General features: G+C 36.5%; 1 protein-coding gene across 1 annotated transcript in view; it reads left to right on the forward strand.

Moving 5' to 3' along the window:
- The first annotated feature begins 9,354 nt into the window (after window positions 1-9,354).
- Window positions 9,355-9,387, forward strand: part of LOC144972063 (frizzled-1-like) — a 799-nt gene continuing 766 nt past the window's right edge. The window contains exon 1 of the mRNA XM_078913147.1: window positions 9,355-9,387. This exon is cut by the window's right edge and continues 766 nt beyond it. The gene's annotated coding sequence lies outside the window, so the exon portion shown is untranslated.

The raw sequence follows: 9,387 nt of genomic DNA on the forward strand, positions 1-9,387 counted from the left end.
CGGCCAATAAGGTTGATCAGGGACATATATAACCACAATGATGTAGGTACTATACGTCACAATCTAACAAAAAAGATACTTTTCGTCAATCAACAATGAAGGGCATTGTACTCTCTGAAAGTAGGCCTGCTAGTCCGGTCTGATATTGGGAAAAACAATAAATTTGATTATAAAAAAACAAATTTTAAAAACAGGAAGCAAAGCTCCCTTTTAACTTGAACGTTATTCTCTCTCTCTCTCTCTCTCTCTCTCTCTCTCTCTCTCTCTCTCTCTCTCTCTCTCTCTCTCTCTCTCTTTCTCTCTCTCTCTATCTCTATCTATCTATCTATCTATCTCCCTCACTCACTCTCACTCTCTCACTCTCTCACCATCTATCTATCTATGTATCTATGTATCTATCTATCTATCTATCTATCTATCTATCTATCTATCTACGAATCTCTCTCTGTCTTTCTCTAAAAACAATAAATTTAATTTTAAAAAACAAAATTTAAAAACAGGAAGCAAAGCTCACTTTTAACTTTAACATTATTCTCTCTCTCTCTCTCTCTCTCTCTCTCTCTCTCTCTCTCTCTCTCTCTCTCTCTCTCTCTCTCTCTCTCTCTCTTTCTCTCTCTCTCTTTCTCTCTCTCTATCTAGTCTCTCTCTCTCTCTATCTCTATCTATCTATCTATCTCCCTCACTCACTTTCACTCTCTCACTCTCTCACCATCTATCTATCTATGTATCAATGTATCTATTTATCTATCTGTCTGTCCATATATCTATATATCTATGTATCTATCTATCTATGTATCTCTCTCTCTCTGTCTTTCTCTCTCTCTCTCTCTCTCTCTCTCTCTCACACACACACACACACACACTCTCATTCTCTATCACTCTCTATATCTATCTATCTATATATATGTCATACACACACACACACACACACATATATATATATATATATATATATATATATATATATATATATATATATATATATGTGTGTGTGTGTGTGTGTTTCAGTGAATGGCTTAATCAGTCTGATGGTGAAAAGGTTTGAACTGAGATATTGACAAGTTTAGTTAGAAGGTCAATTTTTATCAAAAACTAGTTCTTGTAATTAATGATTAAATCAACCCTTTTGTACATCTTCTGGAAATATTAAAGCTTAATTTCACTTCTAAATATAATTTTTACAGCTAGTCAAGTTGAAAAAGTATGAAATTTGAGAAAAGTTGCTGGATACCTTTCAAATACATCTGACCATAACTTCATGACAAATCACCCGATTTCCTTCAAATCAAGATTAAAATACTCTGGAGAGCAAATGCTTTCAGAAAGTGCAAAAATGCTAATACAAAATTTTCACCTTCGGACTGATTATGTTATGCACTGACACAAACATATATATATGTACACGAGTATCATTGCCAGCACTGAAAAAATAATATTAACTAAGATTTGTCTGACATTCCACATCCCCTTAAAGGCCAGATGACAAAATCAAAATAGCAGGTACTTTATTTCTTTAAATACATACAATACAGACTGTTATAAGATGCCTTTTTTTCATAAACATGTGAGTGAGAATTAGTACCCATGGGTTTTCATGTCAGTGCTTGTGTGTTTGTGATTGTTTGTGTGTGTGTGTGTGTATGTGTGTGTGTTATGTATACGTTTTTGTTAGAGTGGAAGTGTATTATTGAGTTTTTATTATTATTGAGCTTTTTATATAGCGCAATATCCACTAAACGTGATCAGGGCGCTTTACAAAGGGTCCCTGACCAACAGCAACACGTAACATGTAGAACGAGACATAACGCCTGTTAGGCGATATTACAATTTTTTTCCGACAGAGGACAACGCTGTTGACAGGTACTCATTTTACACCTGAGTACGATGAGAGTAAAGAGTCTTTTCCAAGGACTCAACATTGTGAGGCTCGAACCTAGGAACTTCCGATCCGAAAGCGAGTGTCATACCACAAGACCAATAAAGCCGCACACCTTTTCTCAGAGCGAAGTGCAAATATTTATTTGTCACTATGTTTTTTTCTAATATATGTTGTGTATTAAATAGTCAATTTACAGATAATCGTATCGAACCGGATAAAAATGTTACATAATATAATATTATCATTCTATTCATTCTCCTCAACGAAGCATATATTATATTCAACCTATGCTGTAGACTCAGTTTTATGCATTTAGATAATTTTAATTTGAATAACAGTTTGAGCCAGTGGGTCGCATATTATATCATAAACGGGATTCGAACTCATCAATTTGGATCCAAAGGTCAGTAATTTAACACCGTAATCTTTATCTGGCTATAACTGATTATTATAAGCGTACTTCGCGGCTGTTGGTAAGTGGGTTTCGCCTTTTCTCTCGTTAGTGTTGTGTTCATCCTTGAACATAATACTAATTAAGTGTGAGGTTTAATTAACCGCATTGTCTGTGATGAGTAATGAGCAAGGCATTCCAGGGCAGAGGCAAAAGAGACAAAAATAAGATTGATAAGAAGGCCATGCACAGAAAGAAAGAGGGGGGGGGGGGGGCATAAATAAGGAAGAGAGGGATGAAGCGAGCCAATGATGATGTGAGTGAGGGAGAGAGGAGTTGGTGAGAGAGAGAGAGAGGGGTTGATGAGAGAGAGGGGGAAAGAGAGAGATAAAAAAACCAAATTTGAGCTTTTATATAGCGCAATATCAACTAAACGTGCTCAAAGCGCTTTACAAGGGGTCCCTGACCAATAGCAACGCGTAACATGTAGAACGGGACATGACGCGTGTTAGGCGATATTGCAATTTTTTTCCGACAGAAACAACGCTGTTAACGGCCAGGTACTCATTTTACACCTGAGTACGGTGAGAAAATGTGAGTAAAGAGCCTTTTCCAAGGACTCAACTATGCCCCGAGATAGGCTCGAACCCAGGACCTTGCGATCCAAAAGCGAGTGTCATACCACTAGACCACATAGCTGCAATAGATGGTTTTGCAGTTTCCGTAATAACTCTCTCATTTTAAAGAATAATTCGTTAAACAATACTTCAAAACAAAGCTTGAAATCTCTGCTACAGATTTCCTACTTTATTTTCCGACATAGTCACCGTCGTACAACCATCACAGAGCTGCCAACGTCGCACCATTTGTCGCATCCCGTCTGCAAAAATCTGACGTCCTTTTTCTCTACACCAAGATCGGACAGCAGCCTTCACACCTTTGTCGCTTTCAGAATGGTTTCCTTAAAAAGTCGGGACGGGTAGATGTAGCAAGGTGGAGAAATTTATTTTCCTCAGTGCGGTTTGAGTCTGTTGACTCGTGTGGAGTCGAAAGGTATCGTGTTGAAATATCGCATTTTTCTTGAAGTTTTGTTTTGATTTGGTCTCCTCCTTCGACGAACCTTACCTATCGCCAAACAGTGCTATAATCAATACACGCGTCGCCATAAACACGATTCATTACGATATGAATTTCAATGTCTGAACAGTCTTTAGCATTCAGAATTTAATAACACCAGGCTGCTTGAATCGAATATCTTTTGGTGCAGCCATTTCCATTTTGGTGTTTTGGCCGAGGTTGTTGACTACGTAAAAGGATACAAGGAATTTTGTCACGCAAAGACGTTATAAACCTTAGAAATTTTGACACACCAGAGCCAATTAGTTTGAGACGACGTGCAGTTATTTGTAGGTCTGATAACTGGTAACCCAATTCCTTATAGGCTCATTGTTGTAATGGAAATCTAAAAAAAAATGAGGCAAAATATTGTCCATTACAACAATGTTAAACTTGGCCCATAAGTGGGTTCGGAAATCTGATATATTTAGACATCGGTTTGAGAGCGTGTGTGCCAAATGTTCTAAGTTAAATATCTTTGAAATTATAAAGAAAATTGCCAAACTTTCCACCATCGTATGACGAGGGAAAGGTAAAGTGAGTCAGAGACAGAAAGATAGAGAGTATGCTTTAAAGAAGAGAAGGGAGGGTGGGTGAACAAAAAGTAATAAAAATAATCTCAGAGGACTTTACATTGAGAAAAATTATAATAGAAGTATTAGACACCTCAGTGATGACAGTTAATTTAACATATATCACGATGAATCCCTTTTAAACATTGAATTACTTTAAAACAATCTCATACTAGAATACAATGCAGTTGTCGGGTTTTTACGACTGATTCTTGTCATTAAAATAGCAAACAATACTTGTAATTGAAAAACAGAATTATGTGATTTATATTGGCACGGAGACCAGATATATCATCGCGATGAATCATCAAACATTTTGAATTCAATTCAATTCAATTCAATTCAAATATTTATTTATTGTCGGCATTTTTAAAATGTTTCATAGATAATGTAGTCAGGCTAATAGAAGCCTTTGACCGACATAGGTTATAACACATAGTGCATAAAAATACATAGTAATACATTTTCCTTTAATAATAAATCTCATGAGTTACCAAGTTGAGATTTTTGTCTCCAAATGTTCAAAGGTATTAATTAATTAAACAATCTTGCAACTCTTACCTAGGCCATCATATATAATATATGATAAAATCAGCTTTACTGTGTCTAACCTGCATGTATTCTACCAGAAATCAACAGCCCGCTTTGATGAGAACAGAGATCGTCACAATTCTTGGGTCGGTTATTGCATTTAAGAGGCAGCATTGGTAACAACTGACTATATTTATTTGCAGGTCTGATAACCAGTCTCATTGTTGTATGGAAATGGGCTACTCTCAAGCCTACACAAAATATTCTCCATTACAACAAAAATGTTAAAACGAGCCCATGCCAAAATCAGAATAAAGCCTATCACATAGGATTGAGTGATCTATTGTGTCGAATGCCGTAGATAGATCTAACAGCGTAAAGATAGATATATTAGCATTATCAATTGCTATCAGCAGGTCATTCACGATCTTCAAAAGGCGGTTTCAGTGCTATGATACTCACGGTAAGCTGATTGAAAAGCCTCGATAAGATTGTTTGAATCTAAATGATTCTTTAGTTGCTCTAGTACTACTCTTTGCGTTTATGTAACTGTTCTGCCCTCCAGATGAATCTTACCAACACACAAAACTTTGTGTAAACTTTTACAGTGTGTAAGAGGGATTTTAGTGAGCACTTATCACTCAACTGACGGTCAACAATAGCAGATAGTCCAAGCTACCTGTTTAACAAGGTCAGGAACCTTCTGTAACTCTCACTTCGACAAGCGAATATTCACATACATCTTACATACATCTTAGAATACTATGACTTATTTGTATCATGTTTTAAATAGAATTCTGCATCATTATTGTCTCTGATAAACTTTGGAGGGAGTTCCAGATAAGGGGTGCCGAATATTCAAACGCATGCTCGCCAATTTTGGGCGTCATTTTTGTCTTCACAAGCATGGGATTATCAGACTTTGATCCCAAATTTCTGACTGGGATGTAGAATTTAAGTATGTCATTAATGTATCCGGGACAATCAGAGTGCAGTGATTTAAAAACAAAAGTAAAGATCATATATATTCTATACGTTTCTCAACAGAAGCCAATGGATTTCTCCTAGCAAACCCGATGCAGATTAATTTCTCCTCTTTCTATAAATAGCCTGGCAGCATCGTTCCGGGCTACCTGAAGGGATTTTATTTTGTCTTTATTTATAGTACAGAGGAGAGAATAACAAAAATCTAGCTTTGACAGGATTAGAGAACTAACTAACAAGGCCGAAATGTCTCTTGTAATGAAATGTCTGACATTACGTATTTTTCTCATTTCCATGTACATTAGCCTAACGAATTGATTAACTTGGGTGTTAAAAAACAAATCTGAAACAATAAATACACCAAAATTTCGAACAACCTATGCAGTTTCAATTACACTATTTCCTAAACAATTGATTCATATTCTACATTTTAAAGAATTATTGGCCTAGCTATAAATATTATTTCAGTTTTACTATCGTTAAGTTTTATTCTGTTCCGTTCCATCCAAGTTTTCAATTTAACAAAGCAAGATTGGAAACGTTCAATTAAAAGATGTAAATGGTCGTAGGTTGCTTACCTAAAGATTTGACCATCGTCTGCATAACATTGGTAATTTAGATGAAAACCAGAAATAATTGATCAGAGGGATTTCATGTCATTGTGAAAAGAGCTGGACCCTATACTGATACCTGTGGAACACCAAATTTCAGAGGATGATCAGATGATTTGACATTTTTTAACAACAACAATCTGTCGACGATTCGGTAAATAAGATCCGAACCATTTCAGCGCCAATCCCTTGATACCAAAAAGGCATTCGAGTCGATTCAACATAATGTTGTAGCCAATCGTGTCAAATGCAGCCGATAAGTCCAACATACATAAAATGTTTATCTCATTTTTGTCAGTATCTAAAATCAAAGTATTTACTAGATACCCATAAGCAGCCTCGTGTTAATTTCACATTTTAAATATAACCCTTGGTGATTTTTTTACCCCATTTGTCAGAGGTAAATAAATGACCCACGGCGCCAATTTAGCATTAGGGGTCTATATCGGAATGAAAACTAAGAAGAAAATCAGGTTCAATTTTTAAAAAATCAAAATAAGGGACATTGAAGTATTTTTGCTTTTTTAAAAACAAAGCCCCTCTCTTAAATGAAATTCATATTTTGTCTGAAATCTGATAAATTAAACTTAAAATTAAGCATCAATTTAATCCAAAATGGGGTCCCAATAGCTCAGTTGGTAGATCCCTCGCTTAACATGCTAAGGGACCGAGATCGATCCCGGCTGCAGTCGAGATTTTTTCGGACCCCTTGTCCACCCAGCGATCGAGAAGCTGGGCCTTTTAGACTGGTGGAAATATTTGGCAATATACTAGCGTCCTATACGATCTAGAAACTGGGATAAACTCCGGCTCCATGGGCTCACAGCTCTGAAGAACTACTACTCTGGTATAACGATGGTTTGAAATGATTTACCACATTAAATTTGTGCTTTCTTGGTGCTTTGTTTTCGTTCTGGAATAAGACTGTTCAATAGGTAATTTGGCATGTTTAGTAAAAAAAAAAAAAACCCCACAACAATATGGTAACAATAGCATTTTTTTCACAGAGGTGCCTTCTTTATTATTATTAATGACTAGTGATCTAGGCTCGGCAGAATTAATTAGCTTTTAGCCGTAAACGAGTCCTACGTTATCTTTGCTTACAAAATTGATGTACAAGTCTTACTCAGAGTAACGCTTTATAGACCATGGATTTAATGTGGACAAGGGTAAATGAAAATATTACGATTTATTATAAGAACAATCAGCAATGGATCTTGTGAAACTTTGTGGACAATATGTTAAAAGTGAGTTTGTGACCAATCATTTCAAAACAGTATTCATTCGAGATAAAGTTAAAATATAAAAGTGAATTTTACACTTAAACCGGTACTTAAAATATGCGTCTATGTGGTCTTGTGGTATGACTCTCGCTTTGGGATCGGAAGGTCCTAGGTTCGAGCCACGGCGCATAATTTAGTCTTTGGAAAAGACTCTTTACCCACATTCTATCACCGTTCTCATGTGTAAAATGAGTACCTGGTCGTTTACAGCGTTGACTCTACTAGGATCCCTAGTAAAGGGCTTTGAGCACGTTTTGTGGATATTGCTCTTTATAACACTGAAGTTTAAAAAATTGAGTTATCACTCGAAAACCTTATATTTCCATATACTTACCATTTTGAATTTTAACTCAATTTTCTACTTCAAGTTATTTCGGCATAATAGCAAATTGACGCATTGGATCACATTTTTCTTTACTCCGACTTGGCTAGGCATATTTCCCTATCTGGCCGTATTATAACTTTTAATCCAATTAGTGATTAACAAGATAATACCAAATTGTCAACAACCAAAAAATCTCAAACCTGAAACTTGTATGCACAATCTTGATAAAACATGTTGATATAATAATTTTGTTCTTCCTCCATTTTGAATGCAGATTGTTTGGAGATGTCACCAAATCGGCAGACACTACTCTTCTTTATGTTCTCAATCTTGCTATTTCTGAGAGTCGATGTTTCAGGGACTAATGGCCAATACAAGGATTGTCAAAAAATTCGAATCCGCATTTGCAGAGACAGTTTGCCTTACCAGTACGTTCATTTCCCTAATGTGTTTGGACATCAAAATCAGCGCGAGGCAAGGAGAGATTTTCGTCAATTCAAAAAACTAATCAAAAGCAATTGCAGTTCACAAATAGGAGAACTGTTGTGCAATGCGTATTTTCCTGAATGTCCGGTTGCCCGAACTGAAGCCACACTTTATTTCCGTTCAATCTGTGAAACAGTAAAGACTGAATGTAACGATTCTTTAATGTTGCGTGGTATTGAATGGCCACAACAGCTAAATTGTGAACGAGTTCCAAAATCTACTCCATCAACACCAAGACATTATTGTGAACCAATAACAATCCCTTTGTGTCGATACATGGATTATGACCAAACGCATTATCCAAATATTTTGGGACATGAGAGCCAGGTGGACGCTGGACTGGAAGTGCATAAATTTTTCTGGTTTGTTAAAATTCAGTGCAGTCCTTACTTCAAACGGTTTGTTTGCTCAGTATATGCACCTCCTTGTACTAATGTCACGGAAGCAATTCCTCCGTGCAGGTCACTTTGCGAGGCAGTGAGGACCGTCTGCCAAGATGCGTTTGACAAGATGGGTTTTGAATGGCCGCAACACTTAAATTGTGAACGATTTCCTAAATCGGGCCTTTGTGTTGGAGTAACAGAGATAAAGAGCATTGATGTAATATCAAAACCTACAGAAAATAATGATATTACCCAAGCTCCTGAAAAATCGCCCTCTTCAACAGCACCGGCAAATAGATCTTGTGAACCTATAAAAATTGATCTGTGTCTTGTTGGGATATATTATAACCACACGCATTTTCCAAATATATTGGGACATGAAACTCAGGAGGAAGCTGAACTGGAAATTCATTATTTTTATCCATTTGTAAAATTACTTAGCAGTCTTCACTTCAGACGGTTTTTGTGTGCTGTTTATGCACCTCCTTGTACGGGTTTGGAGGAAGCAATTCCTCCGTGCAGAGCATACTGTGAAACAGTCATAAGGTCTGATGTTAAATGGCCAAAACCGCTAAATTGTGAACTGTTTCCTAAATCAGGCCATTGTTTTGGGATCAATGACACATCAAGATCTATAACATATAGAAATGAAATTCAAACCACGCAAGCTACTACTCGATCGACACCAAGACCTTATTGTGAACCAATAACAATCCCTCTGTGTCAGAATGGAATAGAATATAACCAAACGCTTTATCCAAATATTTTGGGACATGAGAAACAGGTGGACGCTGCGCTGGAGGTGCTTCAGTTTTCCCAAATAGTT

This window comes from Berghia stephanieae, chromosome 4, assembly GCF_034508935.2.
Source record: "Berghia stephanieae isolate SIO BIC M18660-M18661 chromosome 4, UCSD_Bste_1.3, whole genome shotgun sequence".
NCBI lineage: Eukaryota > Metazoa > Mollusca > Gastropoda > Nudibranchia > Aeolidiidae > Berghia > Berghia stephanieae.